This window comes from Diplotaxodon limnothrissa, linkage group LG3, assembly GCF_057381915.1.
Source record: "Diplotaxodon limnothrissa isolate DT_005_m linkage group LG3, D_limnothrissa_male_GT1.1, whole genome shotgun sequence".
In the NCBI taxonomy this organism is placed as follows: Eukaryota; Metazoa; Chordata; class Actinopteri; order Cichliformes; family Cichlidae; genus Diplotaxodon; species Diplotaxodon limnothrissa.
In genome coordinates, this window is record NC_140598.1 from 68,827,004 (window position 1) to 68,848,331 (window position 21,328).

Consider the following 21,328-nt stretch of genomic DNA (forward strand, 5'->3'; position numbering starts at 1 on the left):
CTTGCTCAGGCCACTCACATCACACCAGGCCCTGCGCTTCTGGCCGAGGCCATCTTCACCAAACCAGGCCCTGTGCTGCTTGCTGTGGCCATCTTCAACAATCCAGGGCCTGTGCTGTTGGATAAATGCCAAACTAAGCCTTTGGGTTAGGGTATTATGCAAACATGCAGGTATGGTTATAGGATTGTCTTCGTAACTTCAGGTACTTGCCACTTAATCACTTGAATCCATAAATTGAGACATTGTGCTGGGGCCAGCAGCTTACGGCCATACCACTCTGAGCACGCCCGACCTCGTCTGATCTCGGAAGCTAAGCAGGGCTGGGCTTGGTTAGTACTTGGATGGGAGACTGCCTGGGAATACCTGGTGCTGTAAGCCTTTCATTTTCATGTCATTGAACCGCTTTTGATCCAGAGAAGGGGTGTATTAAAAGACCAAAAGCAGCTGCCCATTAATGAGGGCACATTAACGACACTGCTTTTGGCTCTTTTCCAATGTCTTGTGCTGCTAGCTGAGGCCACTTACACCACACCAGGGCCTGTGGCTCTTGCTCAGGCCACTCACATCACACCAGGCCCTGCGCTTCTGGCCGAGGCCATCTTCACCAAACCAGGCCCTGTGGCTCTTGCTCAGGCCACTTACACCACACCAGGGCCTTATTTGCTATTGAGGCCACTTACACCACACCAGGGCCTGTGGCACTTGCTCAGGCCACTTACACCACACCAGGGCCCTTTTGCTGCTGGCTGAGGCCACTTACACCACACCAGTGCCTGTGGCTTCTGGCTGAGGCCACCTACACCACACCAGGGCCTGTGGCTGCTGGCTGAGGCCACTTACAACACACCAGGGCCTGTGGCTCTTGCTCAGGCCACTTACACCACACCAGGGCCTGTGGCTCTTGCTCAGGCCACTTACACCACATCAGGGCCTGTGGCTGCTGGCTGAGGCCACTTACACCACACCAGGGCCTGTGGCTCTTGCTCAGGCCACTCACATCACACCAGGCCCTGCGCTTCTGGCCGAGGCCATCTTCACCAAACCAGGCCCTGTGGCTCTTGCTCAGGCCACTTACACCACACCAGGGCCTTATTTGCTATTGAGGCCACTTACACCACACCAGGGCCTGTGGCTCTGGCTTAGGTCACTTACACCACACCAGGGCCTGTGGCACTTGCTCAGGCCACTTACACCACACCAGGGCCTGTGGCTGCTGGCTGAGGCCACTTACACCACACCAGGGCCTATGGCTCTTGCTCAGGCCACTTACACCACACCAGGGCCTGTGGCACTGGCTGAGGCCACTTAGACCACACCAGGGCCTGTGGCTGCTGGCTGAGGCCACTTACAACACACCAGGGCCTGTGGCTGCTGGCTGAGGCCACTTACACCAAACCAGGGCCTGTGGCTGCTTGCTGAGGCCATCTTCACCATACCAGGCCCTGTGCTGCTTGCTGTGGCCATGTAAAACACACCAGGTCCTGTGCTGGTTCTTGAGGCCATCTTCAACAATCCAGGGCCTGTGCTGTTGGATAAATGCCAAACTGAGCCTTTGGGTTAGGGTATTATGCAAACATGCAGGTATGGTTATAGGATTGTCTTCGTAACTTCAGGTACTTGCCACCTAATCACTTGAATCCATAAATTGAGACATTGTGCTGGGGCCAGCAGCTTACGGCCATACCACCCTGAGCACCCCCGACCTCGTCTGATCTCCTAAGCTAAGCAGGGCTGGGCTTGGTTAGTACTTGGATGGGAGACTGCCTGGGAATACCTGGTGCTGTAAGCCTTTCATTTTCATGTCATTGAACCGCTTTTGATCCAGAGAAGGGGTGTATTAAAAGACCAAAAGCAGCTCCCCATTAATGAGGGCACATTAACGACATTGCTTTTGGCTGTTTTCCAATGTCTTGTGCTGCTAGCTGATGCCACCTACACCACACCAGGGCCTGAGTGACCGGCTGGGGCCACATACACCACATCAGGGCCTGTGGCTGCTGGCTGAGGCCACTTACACCACACCAGGGCCTGTGGCTGCTGGCTGAGGCCACCTACACCACACCAGGGCCTTAGTTGCTATTGAGGCCAATTACACCACACCAGGGTCTGTGGCTCTTGCTCAGGCCACTTACACCACACCAGGGCATTAGTTGCTATTGAGGCCAATTACACCACACCAGGGTCTGTGGCTCTTGCTCAGGCCACTTACACCACACCAGGGCCTGTGGCACTGGCTGAGGCCACTTACACCACACCAGGGCCTGTGGCACTGGCTGAGGCCACTTAGACCACACCAGGGCCTGTGGCTGCTGGCTGAGGCCACCTACACCACACCAGGGCATTAGTTGCTATTGAGGCCAATTACACCACACCAGGGTCTGTGGCTCTTGCTCAGGCCACTTACACCACACCAGGGCCTGTGGCACTGGCTGAGGCCACTTACACCACACCAGGGCCTGTGGCTGCTGGCTGAGGCCACTTACACCACACCAGGGCCTGTGGCTGCTGGCTGAGGCCACTTACACCAAACCAGGGCCTGTGGCTGCTTGCTGAGGCCATCTTCACCATACCAGGCCCTGTGCTGCTTGCTGTGGCCATGTAAAACACACCAGGTCCTGTGCTGGTTCTTGAGGCCATCTTCAACAATCCAGGGCCTGTGCTGTTGGATAAATGCCAAACTGAGCCTTTGGGTTAGGGTATTATGCAAACATGCAGGTATGGTTATAGGATTGTCTTCGTAACTTCAGGTACTTGCCACCTAATCACTTGAATCCATAAATTGAGACATTGTGCTGGGGCCAGCAGCTTATGGCCATACCACCCTGAGCACCCCCGACCTCGTCTGATCTCGTAAGCTAAGCAGGGCTGGGCTTGGTTAGTACTTGGATGGGAGACTGCCTGGGAATACCTGGTGCTGTAAGCCTTTCATTTTCATGTCATTGAACCGCTTTTGATCCAGAGAAGGGGTGTATTAAAAGACCAAAAGCAGCTGCCCATTAATGAGGGCACATTAACGACACTGCTTTTGGCTCTTTTCCAATGTCTTGTGCTGCTAGCTGATGCCACCTACACCACACCAGGGCCTGTGGCTGCTGGCTGAGGCCAGTTACACCACACCAGAGCTTGTGGCTGCTGGCTGAAGCCACTTACACCACACCAGGGCCTTAGTTGCTATTGAGGCCAATTACACCACACCAGGGTCTGTGGCTCTTGCTCAGGCCACTTACACCACACCAGGGCCTGTGGCTGCTGGCTGAGGCCACTTACACCACACCAGGGCCTGTGGCTGCTGGCTGAGGCCACCTACACCCCACCAGGGCCTGAGTGACCGGCTGGGGCCACTTACACCACATCAGGGCCTGTGGCTCTGGCTGAGGCCACTTACACCACACCAGGGCCTGTGGCTGCTGGCTGAGGCCAGTTACACCACACCAGAGCCTGTGGCTGCTGGCTGAAGCCACTTACACCACACCAGGGCCTTAGTTGCTATTGAGGCCACTTACACCACACCAGGGCCTGTGGCTGCTGGCTGAGGCCACCTACACCACACCAGGGCCTGTGGCTGCTGGCTGAGGCGACTTACACCACACCAGGGCCCTTTTGCTGCTGGCTGAGGCCACTTACACCACACCAGTGCCTGTGGCTTCTGGCTGAGGCGACTTGCACCACACCAGGGCCTGTGGCTGCTGGCTGAGGCCACTTACACCACACCAGGGCCTGTGGCTCTTGCTCAGGCCACTCACATCACACCAGGCCCTGCGCTTCTGGCTGAGGCCATCTTCACCAAACCAGGCCCTGTGGCTCTTGCTCAGGCCACTTACACCACACCAGGGCCTTATTTGCTATTGAGGCCACTTACACCACACCAGGGCCTGTGGCTCTTGCTCAGGCCACTCACATCACACCAGGCCCTGCGCTTCTGGCTGAGGCCATCTTCACCAAACCAGGCCCTGTGGCTCTTGCTCAGGCCACTTACACCACACCAGGGCCTTATTTGCTATTGAGGCCACTTACACCACACCAGGGCCTGTGGCTCTGGCTTAGGCCACTTACACCACACCAGGGCCTGTGGCACTTGCTCAGGCCACTTACACCACACCAGGGCCTGTGGCTCTTGCTCAGGCCACTTACACCACACCAGGGCCTGTGGCACTGGCTGAGGCCACTTAGACCACACCAGGGCCTGTGGCTGCTGGCTGAGGCCACTTACAACACACCAGGGCCTGTGGCTGCTGGCTGAGGCCACTTACACCAAACCAGGGCCTGTGGCTCTTGCTCAGGCCACTTACACCACACCAGGGCCTGTGGCTGCTGGCTGAGGCCACTTACACCAAACCAGGGCCTGTGGCTCTTGCTCAGGCCACTTACACCACACCAGGGCCTTAGTTGCTATTGAGGCCAATTACACCACACCAGGGTCTGTGGCTCTTGCTCAGGCCACTTACACCACACCAGGGCCTGTGGCACTGGCTGAGGCCACTTACACCACACCAGGGCCTGTGGCTCTGGCTGAGGCCACCTACACCACACCAGGGCCTTAGTTGCTATTGAGGCCAATTACACCACACCAGGGTCTGTGGCTCTTGCTCAGGCCACTTACACCACACCAGGGCCTGAGTGACCGGCTGGGGCCACTTACACCACATCAGGGCCTGTGGCTCTGGCTGAGGCCACCTACACCACACCAGGGCCTTAGTTGCTATTGAGGCCAATTACACCACACCAGGGTCTGTGGCTCTTGCTCAGGCCACTTACACCACACCAGGGCCTGTGGCACTGGCTGAGGCCACTTACACCACACCAGGGCCTGTGGCTGCTGGCTGAGGCCACTTACACCACACAAGGGCCTGTGGCTGCTGGCTGAGGCCACCTACACCACACCAGGGCCTGTGGCTGCTGGCTGAGGCCACTTACAACACACCAGGGCCTGTGGCTCTTGCTCAGGCCACTCATATCACACCAGGCCCTGTGCTTCTGGCCGAGGCCATCTTCACCAAACCAGGCCCTGTGCTGCTTGCTGTGGCCATGTACAACACACCAGGCCCTGTGCTGGTTCCTGAGGCCATCTTCAACAATCCAGGGCCTGTGCTGTTGGATAAATGCCAAACTAAGCCTTTGGGTTAGGGTATTATGCAAACATGCAGGTATGGTTATAGGATTGTCTTTGTAACTTCAGGTACTTGCCACCTAATCACTTGAATCCATAAATTGAGACATTGTGCTGGGGCCAGCAGCTTACGGCCATACCACTCTGAGCACGCCCGACCTCGTCTGATCTCGGAAGCTAAGCAGGGCTGGGCTTGGTTAGTACTTGGATGGGAGACTGCCTGGGAATACCTGGTGCTGTAAGTCTTTCATTTTCATGTCATTGAACCGCTTTTGATCCAGAGAAGGGGTGTATTAAAAGACCAAAAGCAGCTGCCCATTAATGAGGGCACATTAACGACACTGCTTTTGGCTCTTTTCCAATGTCTTGTGCTGCTAGCTGATGCCACCTACACCACACCAGGGCCTGAGTGACCGGCTGGGGCCACTTACACCACATCAGGGCCTGTGGCTCTGGCTGAGGCCACTTACACCACACCAGGGCCTGTGGCTGCTGGCTGAGGCCACCTACACCACACCAGGGCCTTAGTTGCTATTGAGGCCAATTACACCACACCAGGGTCTGTGGCTCTTGCTCAGGCCACTTACACCACACCAGGGCCTGTGGCACTGGCTGAGGCCACTTACACCACACCAGGGCCTGTGGCTGCTGGCTGAGGCCACTTACACCACACAAGGGCCTGTGGCTGCTGGCTGAGGCCACCTACACCACACCAGGGCCTGTGGCTGCTGGCTGAGGCCACTTACAACACACCAGGGCCTGTGGCTCTTGCTCAGGCCACTCATATCACACCAGGCCCTGTGCTTCTGGCCGAGGCCATCTTCACCAAACCAGGCCCTGTGCTGCTTGCTGTGGCCATGTACAACACACCAGGCCCTGTGCTGGTTCCTGAGGCCATCTTCAACAATCCAGGGCCTGTGCTGTTGGATAAATGCCAAACTGAGCCTTTGGGTTAGGGTATTATGCAAACATGCAGGTATGGTTATAGGATTGTCTTCGTAACTTCAGGTACTTGCCACCTCATCACTTGAATCCATAAATTGAGACATTGTGCTGGGGCCAGCAGCTTACGGCCATACCACCCTGAGCACGCCCGACCTCGTCTGATCTCGGAAGCTAAGCAGGGCTGGGCTTGGTTAGTACTTGGATGGGAGACTGCCTGGGAATACCTGGTGCTTTAAGCCTTTCATTTTCATGTCATTGAACCGCTTTTGATCCAGAGAAGGGGTGTATTAAAAGACCAAAAGCATCTGCCCATTAATGAGGGCACATTAACGACATTGCTTTTGGCTCTTTTCCAATGTCTTGTGCTGCTAGCTGATGCAACCTACACCACACAAGGGCCTGAGTGACCGGCTGGGGCCACTTACACCACATCAGGGCCTGTGGCTCTGGCTGAGGCCACTTACACCACACCAGGGCCTGTGGCTGCTGGCTGAGGCCACTTACACCACACCAGGGCCTGTGGCTGCTGGCTGAGGCCACCTACACCACACCAGGGCATTAGTTGCTATTGAGGCCAATTACACCACACCAGGGTCTGTGGCTCTTGCTCAGGCCACTTACACCACACCAGGGCCTGTGGCACTGGCTGAGGCCACTTACACCACACCAGGGCCTGTGGCTGCTGGCTGAGGCCACTTACACCACACCAGGGCCTTAGTTGCTATTGAGGCCACTTACACCACACCAGGGCCTGTGGCTCTTGCTCAGGCCACTCACATCACACCAGGCCCTGCGCTTCTGGCCGAGGCCATCTTCACCAAACCTGGCCCTCTGCTGCTAGCTGTGGCCATGTACAACACACCAGGCCCTGTGCTGGTTCCTGAGGCCACTTACACCACACCAGTGCCTGTGGCTTCTGGCTGATGCAACCTACACCACACAAGGGCCTGAGTGACCGGCTGGGGCAACTTACACCACATCAGGGCCTGTGGCTCTGGCTGAGGCCACTTACACCACACCAGGGCCTGTGGCTGCTGGCTGAGGCCACTTACACCACACCAGGGCCTGTGGCTGCTGGCTGAGGCCACCTACACCACACCAGGGCATTAGTTGCTATTGAGGCCAATTACACCACACCAGGGTCTGTGGCTCTTGCTCAGGCCACTTACACCACACCAGGGCCTGTGGCACTGGCTGAGGCCACTTACACCACACCAGGGCCTGTGGCTGCTGGCTGAGGCCACCTACACCCCACCAGGGCCTGTGGCTGCTGGCTGAGGCGACTTACACCACACCAGGGCCCTTTTGCTGCTGGCTGAGGCCACTTACACCACACCAGTGCCTGTGGCTTCTGGCTGAGGCGACTTACACCACACCAGGCCCTGCGCTTCTGGCCGAGGCCATCTTCACCAAACCTGGCCCTCTGCTGCTAGCTGTGGCCATGTACAACACACCAGGCCCTGTGCTGGTTCCTGAGGCCACTTACACCACACCAGTGCCTGTGGCTTCTGGCTGAGGCGACTTACACCACACCAGGGCCTGTGGCTGCTGGCTGAGGCCACTTACACCACACCAGGGCCTGTGGCTCTTGCTCAGGCCACTCACATCACACCAGGCCCTGCGCTTCTGGCCGAGGCCATCTTCACCAAACAAGGCCCTGTGGCTCTTGCTCAGGCCACTTACACCACACCAGGGCCTTATTTGCTATTGAGGCCACTTACACCACACCAGGGCCTGTGGCTCTGGCTTAGGCCACTTACACCACACCAGGGCCTGTGGCTGCTGGCTGAGGCCACTTACACCACACCAGGGCCTGTGGCTCTTGCTCAGGCCACTTACACCACACCAGGGCCTGTGGCACTGGCTGAGGCCACTTAGACCACACCAGGGCCTGTGGCTGCTGGCTGAGGCCACTTACAACACACCAGGGCCTGTGGCTGCTGGCTGAGGCCACTTACACCAAACCAGGGCCTGTGGCTGCTTGCTGAGGCCATCTTCACCATACCAGGCCCTGTGCTGCTTGCTGTGGCCATGTAAAACACACCAGGTCCTGTGCTGGTTCTTGAGGCCATCTTCAACAATCCAGGGCCTGTGCTGTTGGATAAATGCCAAACTGAGCCTTTGGGTTAGGGTATTATGCAAACATGCAGGTATGGTTATAGGATTGTCTTCGTAACTTCAGGTACTTGCCACCTAATCACTTGAATCCATAAATTGAGACATTGTGCTGGGGCCAGCAGCTTATGGCCATACCACCCTGAGCACCCCCGACCTCGTCTGATCTCGTAAGCTAAGCAGGGCTGGGCTTGGTTAGTACTTGGATGGGAGACTGCCTGGGAATACCTGGTGCTGTAAGCCTTTCATTTTCATGTCATTGAACCGCTTTTGATCCAGAGAAGGGGTGTATTAAAAGACCAAAAGCAGCTGCCCATTAATGAGGGCACATTAACGACACTGCTTTTGGCTCTTTTCCAATGTCTTGTGCTGCTAGCTGATGCCACCTACACCACACCAGGGCCTGTGGCTGCTGGCTGAGGCCAGTTACACCACACCAGAGCTTGTGGCTGCTGGCTGAAGCCACTTACACCACACCAGGGCCTTAGTTGCTATTGAGGCCAATTACACCACACCAGGGTCTGTGGCTCTTGCTCAGGCCACTTACACCACACCAGGGCCTGTGGCTGCTGGCTGAGGCCACTTACACCACACCAGGGCCTGTGGCTGCTGGCTGAGGCCACCTACACCCCACCAGGGCCTGAGTGACCGGCTGGGGCCACTTACACCACATCAGGGCCTGTGGCTCTGGCTGAGGCCACTTACACCACACCAGGGCCTGTGGCTGCTGGCTGAGGCCAGTTACACCACACCAGAGCCTGTGGCTGCTGGCTGAAGCCACTTACACCACACCAGGGCCTTAGTTGCTATTGAGGCCACTTACACCACACCAGGGCCTGTGGCTGCTGGCTGAGGCCACCTACACCACACCAGGGCCTGTGGCTGCTGGCTGAGGCGACTTACACCACACCAGGGCCCTTTTGCTGCTGGCTGAGGCCACTTACACCACACCAGTGCCTGTGGCTTCTGGCTGAGGCGACTTGCACCACACCAGGGCCTGTGGCTGCTGGCTGAGGCCACTTACACCACACCAGGGCCTGTGGCTCTTGCTCAGGCCACTCACATCACACCAGGCCCTGCGCTTCTGGCTGAGGCCATCTTCACCAAACCAGGCCCTGTGGCTCTTGCTCAGGCCACTTACACCACACCAGGGCCTTATTTGCTATTGAGGCCACTTACACCACACCAGGGCCTGTGGCTCTGGCTTAGGCCACTTACACCACACCAGGGCCTGTGGCACTTGCTCAGGCCACTTACACCACACCAGGGCCTGTGGCTCTTGCTCAGGCCACTTACACCACACCAGGGCCTGTGGCACTGGCTGAGGCCACTTAGACCACACCAGGGCCTGTGGCTGCTGGCTGAGGCCACTTACAACACACCAGGGCCTGTGGCTGCTGGCTGAGGCCACTTACACCAAACCAGGGCCTGTGGCTCTTGCTCAGGCCACTTACACCACACCAGGGCCTGTGGCTGCTGGCTGAGGCCACTTACACCAAACCAGGGCCTGTGGCTCTTGCTCAGGCCACTTACACCACACCAGGGCCTGTGGCTGCTGGCTGAGGCCACCTACACCACACCAGGGCCTGTGGCTGCTGGCTGAGGCCACTTACACCACACCAGGGCCTGTGGCTCTTGCTCAGGCCACTCACATCACACCAGGCCCTGCGCTTCTGGCCGAGGCCATCTTCACCAAACCAGGCCCTGTGCTGCTTGCTGTGGCCATGTACAACACACCAGGCCCTGTGCTGGTTCCTGAGGCCATCTTCAACAATCCAGGGCCTGTGCTGTTGGATAAATGCCAAACTGAGCCTTTGGGTTAGGGTATTATGCAAACATGCAGGTATGGTTATAGGATTGTCTTCGTAACTTCAGGTACTTGCCACCTAATCACTTGAATCCATAAATTGAGACATTGTGCTGGGGCCAGCAGCTTACGGCCATACCACCCTGAGCACGCCCGACCTCGTCTGATCTCGGAAGCTAAGCAGGGCTGGGCTTGGTTAGTGCTTGGATGGGAGACTGCCTGGGAATACCTGGTGCTGTAAGCCTTTCATTTTCATGTCATTGAACCGCTTTTGATCCAGAGAAGGGGTGTATTAAAAGACCAAAAGCAGCTCCCCATTAATGAGGGCACATTAACGACATTGCTTTTGGCTGTTTTCCAATGTCTTGTGCTGCTAGCTGATGCCACCTACACCACACCAGGGCCTGAGTGACCGGCTGGGGCCACTTACACCACATCAGGGCCTGTGGCTGCTGGCTGAGGCCACTTACACCACACCAGGGCCTGTGGCTGCTGGCTGAGGCCACCTACACCACACCAGGGCCTTAGTTGCTATTGAGGCCAATTACACCACACCAGGGCCTGTGGCACTTGCTCAGGCCACTTACACCACACCAGGGCCTGTGCTGGTTCCTGAGCCATCTTCAACAATCCAGGGCCTGTGCTGTTGGATAAATGCCAAACTAAGCCTTTGGGTTAGGGTATTATGCAAACATGCAGGTATGGTTATAGGATTGTCTTCGTAACTTCAGGTACTTGCCACCTAATCACTTGAATCCATAAATTGAGACATTGTGCTGGGGCCAGCAGCTTACGGCCATACCACTCTGAGCACGCCCGACCTCGTCTGATCTCGGAAGCTAAGCAGGGCTGGGCTTGGTTAGTACTTGGATGGGAGACTACCTGGGAATACCTTGTGCTGTAAGTCTTTCATTTTCATGTCATTGAACCGCTTTTGATCCAGAGAAGGGGTGTATTAAAAGACCAAAAGCAGCTGCCCATTAATGAGGGCACATTAACGACACTGCTTTTGGCTCTTTTCCAATGTCTTGTGCTGCTAGCTGATGCCACCTACACCACACCAGGGCCTAAGTGACCGGCTGGGGCCACTTACACCACATCAGGGCCTGTGGCTCTGGCTGAGGCCACTTACACCACACCAGGGCCTGTGGCTGCTGGCTGAGGCCAGTTACACCACACCAGGGCCTTAGTTGCTATTGAGGCCACTTACACCACACCAGGGCCTGTGGCTCTTGCTCAGGCCACTCACATCACACCAGGCCCTGCGCTTCTGGCCGAGGCCATCTTCACCAAACCTGGCCCTCTGCTGCTAGCTGTGGCCATGTACAACACACCAGGCCCTGTGCTGGTTCCTGAGGCCACTTCCACCACACCAGTGCCTGTGGCTTCTGGCTGATGCAACCTACACCACACAAGGGCCTGAGTGACCGGCTGGGGCAACTTACACCACATCAGGGCCTGTGGCTCTGGCTGAGGCCACTTACACCACACCAGGGCCTGTGGCTGCTGGCTGAGGCCACTTACACCACACCAGGGCCTGTGGCTGCTGGCTGAGGCCACCTACACCACACCAGGGCATTAGTTGCTATTGAGGCCAATTACACCACACCAGGGTCTGTGGCTCTTGCTCAGGCCACTTACACCACACCAGGGCCTGTGGCACTGGCTGAGGCCACTTACACCACACCAGGGCCTGTGGCTGCTGGCTGAGGCCACCTACACCCCACCAGGGCCTGTGGCTGCTGGCTGAGGCGACTTACACCACACCAGGGCCCTTTTGCTGCTGGCTGAGGCCACTTACACCACACCAGTGCCTGTGGCTTCTGGCTGAGGCGACTTACACCACACCAGGCCCTGCGCTTCTGGCCGAGGCCATCTTCACCAAACCTGGCCCTCTGCTGCTAGCTGTGGCCATGTACAACACGCCAGGCCCTGTGCTGGTTCCTGAGGCCACTTACACCACACCAGTGCCTGTGGCTTCTGGCTGAGGCGACTTACACCACACCAGGGCCTGTGGCTGCTGGCTGAGGCCACTTACACCACACCAGGGCCTGTGGCTCTTGCTCAGGCCACTCACATCACACCAGGCCCTGCGCTTCTGGCCGAGGCCATCTTCACCAAACCAGGCCCTGTGGCTCTTGCTCAGGCCACTTACACCACACCAGGGCCTTATTTGCTATTGAGGCCACTTACACCACACCAGGGCCTGTGGCTCTGGCTTAGGCCACTTACACCACACCAGGGCCTGTGGCTGCTGGCTGAGGCCACTTACACCACACCAGGGCCTGTGGCTCTTGCTCAGGCCACTTACACCACACCAGGGCCTGTGGCACTGGCTGAGGCCACTTAGACCACACCAGGGCCTGTGGCTGCTGGCTGAGGCCACTTACAACACACCAGGGCCTGTGGCTGCTGGCTGAGGCCACTTACACCAAACCAGGGCCTGTGGCTGCTTGCTGAGGCCATCTTCACCATACCAGGCCCTGTGCTGCTTGCTGTGGCCATGTAAAACACACCAGGTCCTGTGCTGGTTCTTGAGGCCATCTTCAACAATCCAGGGCCTGTGCTGTTGGATAAATGCCAAACTGAGCCTTTGGGTTAGGGTATTATGCAAACATGCAGGTATGGTTATAGGATTGTCTTCGTAACTTCAGGTACTTGCCACCTAATCACTTGAATCCATAAATTGAGACATTGTGCTGGGGCCAGCAGCTTATGGCCATACCACCCTGAGCACCCCCGACCTCGTCTGATCTCGTAAGCTAAGCAGGGCTGGGCTTGGTTAGTACTTGGATGGGAGACTGCCTGGGAATACCTGGTGCTGTAAGCCTTTCATTTTCATGTCATTGAACCGCTTTTGATCCAGAGAAGGGGTGTATTAAAAGACCAAAAGCAGCTGCCCATTAATGAGGGCACATTAACGACACTGCTTTTGGCTCTTTTCCAATGTCTTGTGCTGCTAGCTGATGCCACCTACACCACACCAGGGCCTGAGTGACCGGCTGGGGCCACTTACACCACACCAGAGCTTGTGGCTGCTGGCTGAAGCCACTTACACCACACCAGGGCCTTAGTTGCTATTGAGGCCAATTACACCACACCAGGGTCTGTGGCTCTTGCTCAGGCCACTTACACCACACCAGGGCCTGTGGCACTGGCTGAGGCCACTTACACCACACCAGGGCCTGTGGCTGCTGGCTGAGGCCACCTACACCACACCAGGGCCTTAGTTGCTATTGAGGCCAATTACACCACACCAGGGTCTGTGGCTCTTGCTCAGGCCACTTACACCACACCAGGGCCTGTGGCACTGGCTGAGGCCACTTACACCACACCAGGGCCTGTGGCTGCTGGCTGAGGCCACTTACACCACACAAGGGCCTGTGGCTGCTGGCTGAGGCCACCTACACCACACCAGGGCCTGTGGCTGCTGGCTGAGGCCACTTACAACACACCAGGGCCTGTGGCTCTTGCTCAGGCCACTCATATCACACCAGGCCCTGTGCTTCTGGCCGAGGCCATCTTCACCAAACCAGGCCCTGTGCTGCTTGCTGTGGCCATGTACAACACACCAGGCCCTGTGCTGGTTCCTGAGGCCATCTTCAACAATCCAGGGCCTGTGCTGTTGGATAAATGCCAAACTGAGCCTTTGGGTTAGGGTATTATGCAAACATGCAGGTATGGTTATAGGATTGTCTTCGTAACTTCAGGTACTTGCCACCTCATCACTTGAATCCATAAATTGAGACATTGTGCTGGGGCCAGCAGCTTACGGCCATACCACCCTGAGCACGCCCGACCTCGTCTGATCTCGGAAGCTAAGCAGGGCTGGGCTTGGTTAGTACTTGGATGGGAGACTGCCTGGGAATACCTGGTGCTTTAAGCCTTTCATTTTCATGTCATTGAACCGCTTTTGATCCAGAGAAGGGGTGTATTAAAAGACCAAAAGCATCTGCCCATTAATGAGGGCACATTAACGACATTGCTTTTGGCTCTTTTCCAATGTCTTGTGCTGCTAGCTGATGCAACCTACACCACACAAGGGCCTGAGTGACCGGCTGGGGCCACTTACACCACATCAGGGCCTGTGGCTCTGGCTGAGGCCACTTACACCACACCAGGGCCTGTGGCTGCTGGCTGAGGCCACTTACACCACACCAGGGCCTGTGGCTGCTGGCTGAGGCCACCTACACCACACCAGGGCATTAGTTGCTATTGAGGCCAATTACACCACACCAGGGTCTGTGGCTCTTGCTCAGGCCACTTACACCACACCAGGGCCTGTGGCACTGGCTGAGGCCACTTACACCACACCAGGGCCTGTGGCTGCTGGCTGAGGCCACTTACACCACACCAGGGCCTTAGTTGCTATTGAGGCCACTTACACCACACCAGGGCCTGTGGCTCTTGCTCAGGCCACTCACATCACACCAGGCCCTGCGCTTCTGGCCGAGGCCATCTTCACCAAACCTGGCCCTCTGCTGCTAGCTGTGGCCATGTACAACACACCAGGCCCTGTGCTGGTTCCTGAGGCCACTTACACCACACCAGTGCCTGTGGCTTCTGGCTGATGCAACCTACACCACACAAGGGCCTGAGTGACCGGCTGGGGCAACTTACACCACATCAGGGCCTGTGGCTCTGGCTGAGGCCACTTACACCACACCAGGGCCTGTGGCTGCTGGCTGAGGCCACTTACACCACACCAGGGCCTGTGGCTGCTGGCTGAGGCCACCTACACCACACCAGGGCATTAGTTGCTATTGAGGCCAATTACACCACACCAGGGTCTGTGGCTCTTGCTCAGGCCACTTACACCACACCAGGGCCTGTGGCACTGGCTGAGGCCACTTACACCACACCAGGGCCTGTGGCTGCTGGCTGAGGCCACCTACACCCCACCAGGGCCTGTGGCTGCTGGCTGAGGCGACTTACACCACACCAGGGCCCTTTTGCTGCTGGCTGAGGCCACTTACACCACACCAGTGCCTGTGGCTTCTGGCTGAGGCGACTTACACCACACCAGGCCCTGCGCTTCTGGCCGAGGCCATCTTCACCAAACCTGGCCCTCTGCTGCTAGCTGTGGCCATGTACAACACACCAGGCCCTGTGCTGGTTCCTGAGGCCACTTACACCACACCAGTGCCTGTGGCTTCTGGCTGAGGCGACTTACACCACACCAGGGCCTGTGGCTGCTGGCTGAGGCCACTTACACCACACCAGGGCCTGTGGCTCTTGCTCAGGCCACTCACATCACACCAGGCCCTGCGCTTCTGGCCGAGGCCATCTTCACCAAACAAGGCCCTGTGGCTCTTGCTCAGGCCACTTACACCACACCAGGGCCTTATTTGCTATTGAGGCCACTTACACCACACCAGGGCCTGTGGCTCTGGCTTAGGCCACTTACACCACACCAGGGCCTGTGGCTGCTGGCTGAGGCCACTTACACCACACCAGGGCCTGTGGCTCTTGCTCAGGCCACTTACACCACACCAGGGCCTGTGGCACTGGCTGAGGCCACTTAGACCACACCAGGGCCTGTGGCTGCTGGCTGAGGCCACTTACAACACACCAGGGCCTGTGGCTGCTGGCTGAGGCCACTTACACCAAACCAGGGCCTGTGGCTGCTTGCTGAGGCCATCTTCACCATACCAGGCCCTGTGCTGCTTGCTGTGGCCATGTAAAACACACCAGGTCCTGTGCTGGTTCTTGAGGCCATCTTCAACAATCCAGGGCCTGTGCTGTTGGATAAATGCCAAACTGAGCCTTTGGGTTAGGGTATTATGCAAACATGCAGGTATGGTTATAGGATTGTCTTCGTAACTTCAGGTACTTGCCACCTAATCACTTGAATCCATAAATTGAGACATTGTGCTGGGGCCAGCAGCTTATGGCCATACCACCCTGAGCACCCCCGACCTCGTCTGATCTCGTAAGCTAAGCAGGGCTGGGCTTGGTTAGTACTTGGATGGGAGACTGCCTGGGAATACCTGGTGCTGTAAGCCTTTCATTTTCATGTCATTGAACCGCTTTTGATCCAGAGAAGGGGTGTATTAAAAGACCAAAAGCAGCTGCCCATTAATGAGGGCACATTAACGACACTGCTTTTGGCTCTTTTCCAATGTCTTGTGCTGCTAGCTGATGCCACCTACACCACACCAGGGCCTGTGGCTGCTGGCTGAGGCCAGTTACACCACACCAGAGCTTGTGGCTGCTGGCTGAAGCCACTTACACCACACCAGGGCCTTAGTTGCTATTGAGGCCAATTACACCACACCAGGGTCTGTGGCTCTTGCTCAGGCCACTTACACCACACCAGGGCCTGTGGCTGCTGGCTGAGGCCACTTACACCACACCAGGGCCTGTGGCTGCTGGCTGAGGCCACCTACACCCCACCAGGGCCTGAGTGACCGGCTGGGGCCACTTACACCACATCAGGGCCTGTGGCTCTGGCTGAGGCCACTTACACCACACCAGGGCCTGTGGCTGCTGGCTGAGGCCAGTTACACCACACCAGAGCCTGTGGCTGCTGGCTGAAGCCACTTACACCACACCAGGGCCTTAGTTGCTATTGAGGCCACTTACACCACACCAGGGCCTGTGGCTGCTGGCTGAGGCCACCTACACCACACCAGGGCCTGTGGCTGCTGGCTGAGGCGACTTACACCACACCAGGGCCCTTTTGCTGCTGGCTGAGGCCACTTACACCACACCAGTGCCTGTGGCTTCTGGCTGAGGCGACTTGCACCACACCAGGGCCTGTGGCTGCTGGCTGAGGCCACTTACACCACACCAGGGCCTGTGGCTCTTGCTCAGGCCACTCACATCACACCAGGCCCTGCGCTTCTGGCTGAGGCCATCTTCACCAAACCAGGCCCTGTGGCTCTTGCTCAGGCCACTTACACCACACCAGGGCCTTATTTGCTATTGAGGCCACTTACACCACACCAGGGCCTGTGGCTCTGGCTTAGGCCACTTACACCACACCAGGGCCTGTGGCACTTGCTCAGGCCACTTACACCACACCAGGGCCTGTGGCTCTTGCTCAGGCCACTTACACCACACCAGGGCCTGTGGCACTGGCTGAGGCCACTTAGACCACACCAGGGCCTGTGGCTGCTGGCTGAGGCCACTTACAACACACCAGGGCCTGTGGCTGCTGGCTGAGGCCACTTACACCAAACCAGGGCCTGTGGCTCTTGCTCAGGCCACTTACACCACACCAGGGCCTGTGGCTGCTGGCTGAGGCCACTTACACCAAACCAGGGCCTGTGGCTCTTGCTCAGGCCACTTACACCACACCAGGGCCTGTGGCTGCTGGCTGAGGCCACCTACACCACACCAGGGCCTGTGGCTGCTGGCTGAGGCCACTTACACCACACCAGGGCCTGTGGCTCTTGCTCAGGCCACTCACATCACACCAGGCCCTGCGCTTCTGGCCGAGGCCATCTTCACCAAACCAGGCCCTGTGCTGCTTGCTGTGGCCATGTACAACACACCAGGCCCTGTGCTGGTTCCTGAGGCCATCTTCAACAATCCAGGGCCTGTGCTGTTGGATAAATGCCAAACTGAGCCTTTGGGTTAGGGTATTATGCAAACATGCAGGTATGGTTATAGGATTGTCTTCGTAACTTCAGGTACTTGCCACCTAATCACTTGAATCCATAAATTGAGACATTGTGCTGGGGCCAGCAGCTTACGGCCATACCACCCTGAGCACGCCCGACCTCGTCTGATCTCGGAAGCTAAGCAGGGCTGGGCTTGGTTAGTGCTTGGATGGGAGACTGCCTGGGAATACCTGGTGCTGTAAGCCTTTCATTTTCATGTCATTGAACCGCTTTTGATCCAGAGAAGGGGTGTATTAAAAGACCAAAAGCAGCTCCCCATTAATGAGGGCACATTAACGACATTGCTTTTGGCTGTTTTCCAATGTCTTGTGCTGCTAGCTGATGCCACCTACACCACACCAGGGCCTGAGTGACCGGCTGGGGCCACTTACACCACATCAGGGCCTGTGGCTGCTGGCTGAGGCCACTTACACCACACCAGGGCCTGTGGCTGCTGGCTGAGGCCACCTACACCACACCAGGGCCTTAGTTGCTATTGAGGCCAATTACACCACACCAGGGCCTGTGGCACTTGCTCAGGCCACTTACACCACACCAGGGCCTGTGCTGGTTCCTGAGCCATCTTCAACAATCCAGGGCCTGTGCTGTTGGATAAATGCCAAACTAAGCCTTTGGGTTAGGGTATTATGCAAACATGCAGGTATGGTTATAGGATTGTCTTCGTAACTTCAGGTACTTGCCACCTAATCACTTGAATCCATAAATTGAGACATTGTGCTGGGGCCAGCAGCTTACGGCCATACCACTCTGAGCACGCCCGACCTCGTCTGATCTCGGAAGCTAAGCAGGGCTGGGCTTGGTTAGTACTTGGATGGGAGACTACCTGGGAATACCTTGTGCTGTAAGTCTTTCATTTTCATGTCATTGAACCGCTTTTGATCCAGAGAAGGGGTGTATTAAAAGACCAAAAGCAGCTGCCCATTAATGAGGGCACATTAACGACACTGCTTTTGGCTCTTTTCCAATGTCTTGTGCTGCTAGCTGATGCCACCTACACCACACCAGGGCCTAAGTGACCGGCTGGGGCCACTTACACCACATCAGGGCCTGTGGCTCTGGCTGAGGCCACTTACACCACACCAGGGCCTGTGGCTGCTGGCTGAGGCCAGTTACACCACACCAGGGCCTTAGTTGCTATTGAGGCCACTTACACCACACCAGGGCCTGTGGCTCTTGCTCAGGCCACTCACATCACACCAGGCCCTGCGCTTCTGGCCGAGGCCATCTTCACCAAACCAGGCCCTGTGGCTCTTGCTCAGGCCACTTACACCACACCAGGGCCTTATTTGCTATTGAGGCCACTTACACCACACCAGGGCCTGTGGCTCTGGCTTAGGCCACTTACACCACACCAGGGCCTGTGGCTGCTGGCTGAGGCCACTTACACCACACCAGGGCCTGTGGCTCTTGCTCAGGCCACTTACACCACACCAGGGCCTGTGGCACTGGCTGAGGCCACTTAGACCACACCAGGGCCTGTGGCTGCTGGCTGAGGCCACTTACAACACACCAGGGCCTGTGGCTGCTGGCTGAGGCCACTTACACCAAACCAGGGCCTGTGGCTGCTTGCTGAGGCCATCTTCACCATACCAGGCCCTGTGCTGCTTGCTGTGGCCATGTAAAACACACCAGGTCCTGTGCTGGTTCTTGAGGCCATCTTCAACAATCCAGGGCCTGTGCTGTTGGATAAATGCCAAACTGAGCCTTTGGGTTAGGGTATTATGCAAACATGCAGGTATGGTTATAGGATTGTCTTCGTAACTTCAGGTACTTGCCACCTAATCACTTGAATCCATAAATTGAGACATTGTGCTGGGGCCAGCAGCTTATGGCCATACCACCCTGAGCACCCCCGACCTCGTCTGATCTCGTAAGCTAAGCAGGGCTGGGCTTGGTTAGTACTTGGATGGGAGACTGCCTGGGAATACCTGGTGCTGTAAGCCTTTCATTTTCATGTCATTGAACCGCTTTTGATCCAGAGAAGGGGTGTATTAAAAGACCAAAAGCAGCTGCCCATTAATGAGGGCACATTAACGACACTGCTTTTGGCTCTTTTCCAATGTCTTGTGCTGCTAGCTGATGCCACCTACACCACACCAGGGCCTGTGGCTGCTGGCTGAGGCCAGTTACACCACACCAGAGCTTGTGGCTGCTGGCTGAAGCCACTTACACCACACCAGGGCCTTAGTTGCTATTGAGGCCAATTACACCACACCAGGGTCTGTGGCTCTTGCTCAGGCCACTTACACCACACCAGGGCCTGTGGCTGCTGGCTGAGGCCACTTACACCACACCAGGGCCTGTGGCTGCTGGCTGAGGCCACCTACACCCCACCAGGGCCTGTGGCTGCTGGCTGAGGCGACTTACACCACACCAGGGCCCTTTTGCTGCTGGCTGAGGCCACTTACACCACACCAGTGCCTGTGGCTTCTGGCTGAGGCGACTTACACCACACCAGGGCCTGTGGCTGCTGGCTGAGGCGACTTACACCACACCAGTGCCTGTGGCTCTTGCTCAGGCCACTCACATCACACCAGGCCCTGCGCTTCTGGCCGAGGCCATCTTCACCAAACCAGGCCCTGTGCTGCTAGCTGATGCCACCTACACCACACCAGGGCCTGAGTGACCGGCTGGGGCCACTTACACCACATCAGGGCCTGTGGCTCTGGCTGAGGCCACTTACACCACACCAGGGCCTGTGGCTGCTGGCTGAGGCCAGTTACACCACACCAGAGCCTGTGGCTGCTGGCTGAAGCCACTTACACCACACCAGGGCCTTAGTTGCTATTGAGGCCACTTACACCACACCAGGGCCTGTGGCTGCTGGCTGAGGCCACCTACACCAAACCAGGGCCTGTGGCTCTTGCTCAGGCCACTTACACCACACCAGGGCCTGTGGCTGCTGGCTGAGGCCACTTACACCAAACCAGGGCCTGTGGCTCTTGCTCAGGCCACTTACACCACACCAGGGCCTGTGGCACTGGCTGAGGCCACTTAGACCACACCAGGGCCTGTGGCTGCTGGCTGAGGCCACTTACAACACACCAGGGCCTGTGGCTGCTGGCTGAGGCCACTTACACCAAACCAGGGCCTGTGGCTCTTGCTCAGGCCACTTACACCACACCAGGGCCTGTGGCTGCTGGCTGAGGCCACTTACACCAAACCAGGGCCTGTGGCTCTTGCTCAGGCCACTTACACCACACCAGGGCCTGTGGCTGCTGGCTGAGGCCACCTACACCACACCAGGGCCTGTGGCTGCTGGCTGAGGCCACTTACACCACACCAGGGCCTGTGGCTCTTGCTCAGGCCACTCACATCACACCAGGCCCTGCGCTTCTGGCCGAGGCCATCTTCACCAAACCAGGCCCTGTGCTGCTTGCTGTGGCCATGTACAACACACCAGGCCCTGTGCTGGTTCCTGAGGCCATCTTCAACAATCCAGGGCCTGTGCTGTTGGATAAATGCCAAACTGAGCCTTTGGGTTAGGGTATTATGCAAACATGCAGGTATGGTTATAGGATTGTCTTCGTAACTTCAGGTACTTGCCACCTAATCACTTGAATCCATAAATTGAGACATTGTGCTGGGGCCAGCAGCTTACGGCCATACCACCCTGAGCACGCCCGACCTCGTCTGATCTCGGAAGCTAAGCAGGGCTGGGCTTGGTTAGTACTTGGATGGGAGACTGCCTGGGAATACCTGGTGCTGTAAGCCTTTCATTTTCAT

At 57.2% G+C, this 21,328-nt stretch overlaps 3 non-coding genes and 12 pseudogenes across 3 annotated transcripts; all 15 read left to right on the top strand.

The window, feature by feature from the left end:
- Positions 1 to 259: 259 nt before the first annotated feature.
- On the top strand, positions 260 to 378 carry LOC146637423 (5S ribosomal RNA). The gene has a single exon (XR_014905531.1). It is a non-coding gene; the product is annotated as a 5S ribosomal RNA (ribosomal RNA).
- Positions 379 to 1,670: 1,292 nt separating this feature from the next.
- Positions 1,671 to 1,789, top strand: LOC146637424 (5S ribosomal RNA; annotated as a pseudogene).
- Positions 1,790 to 2,804: 1,015 nt separating this feature from the next.
- On the top strand, positions 2,805 to 2,923 carry LOC146637425 (5S ribosomal RNA; annotated as a pseudogene).
- Positions 2,924 to 5,233: 2,310 nt separating this feature from the next.
- Positions 5,234 to 5,352, top strand: LOC146637426 (5S ribosomal RNA). Its single transcript, XR_014905632.1, has one exon. It is a non-coding gene; the product is annotated as a 5S ribosomal RNA (ribosomal RNA).
- Positions 5,353 to 6,172: 820 nt separating this feature from the next.
- On the top strand, positions 6,173 to 6,291 carry LOC146637427 (5S ribosomal RNA; annotated as a pseudogene).
- Positions 6,292 to 8,291: 2,000 nt separating this feature from the next.
- Positions 8,292 to 8,410, top strand: LOC146637428 (5S ribosomal RNA; annotated as a pseudogene).
- Positions 8,411 to 10,099: 1,689 nt separating this feature from the next.
- Positions 10,100 to 10,218, top strand: LOC146637429 (5S ribosomal RNA; annotated as a pseudogene).
- Positions 10,219 to 10,762: 544 nt separating this feature from the next.
- Positions 10,763 to 10,881, top strand: LOC146637430 (5S ribosomal RNA; annotated as a pseudogene).
- A 1,804-nt stretch (positions 10,882 to 12,685) lies between these two features.
- Positions 12,686 to 12,804, top strand: LOC146637431 (5S ribosomal RNA; annotated as a pseudogene).
- A 937-nt stretch (positions 12,805 to 13,741) lies between these two features.
- Positions 13,742 to 13,860, top strand: LOC146637432 (5S ribosomal RNA; annotated as a pseudogene).
- A 2,000-nt stretch (positions 13,861 to 15,860) lies between these two features.
- On the top strand, positions 15,861 to 15,979 carry LOC146637433 (5S ribosomal RNA; annotated as a pseudogene).
- Positions 15,980 to 17,668: 1,689 nt separating this feature from the next.
- LOC146637434 (5S ribosomal RNA) lies at positions 17,669 to 17,787 on the top strand (annotated as a pseudogene).
- A 544-nt stretch (positions 17,788 to 18,331) lies between these two features.
- On the top strand, positions 18,332 to 18,450 carry LOC146637435 (5S ribosomal RNA; annotated as a pseudogene).
- A 976-nt stretch (positions 18,451 to 19,426) lies between these two features.
- On the top strand, positions 19,427 to 19,545 carry LOC146637436 (5S ribosomal RNA; annotated as a pseudogene).
- Positions 19,546 to 21,197: 1,652 nt separating this feature from the next.
- LOC146637437 (5S ribosomal RNA) lies at positions 21,198 to 21,316 on the top strand. Its single transcript, XR_014905942.1, has one exon. It is a non-coding gene; the product is annotated as a 5S ribosomal RNA (ribosomal RNA).
- Positions 21,317 to 21,328: the final 12 nt, after the last annotated feature.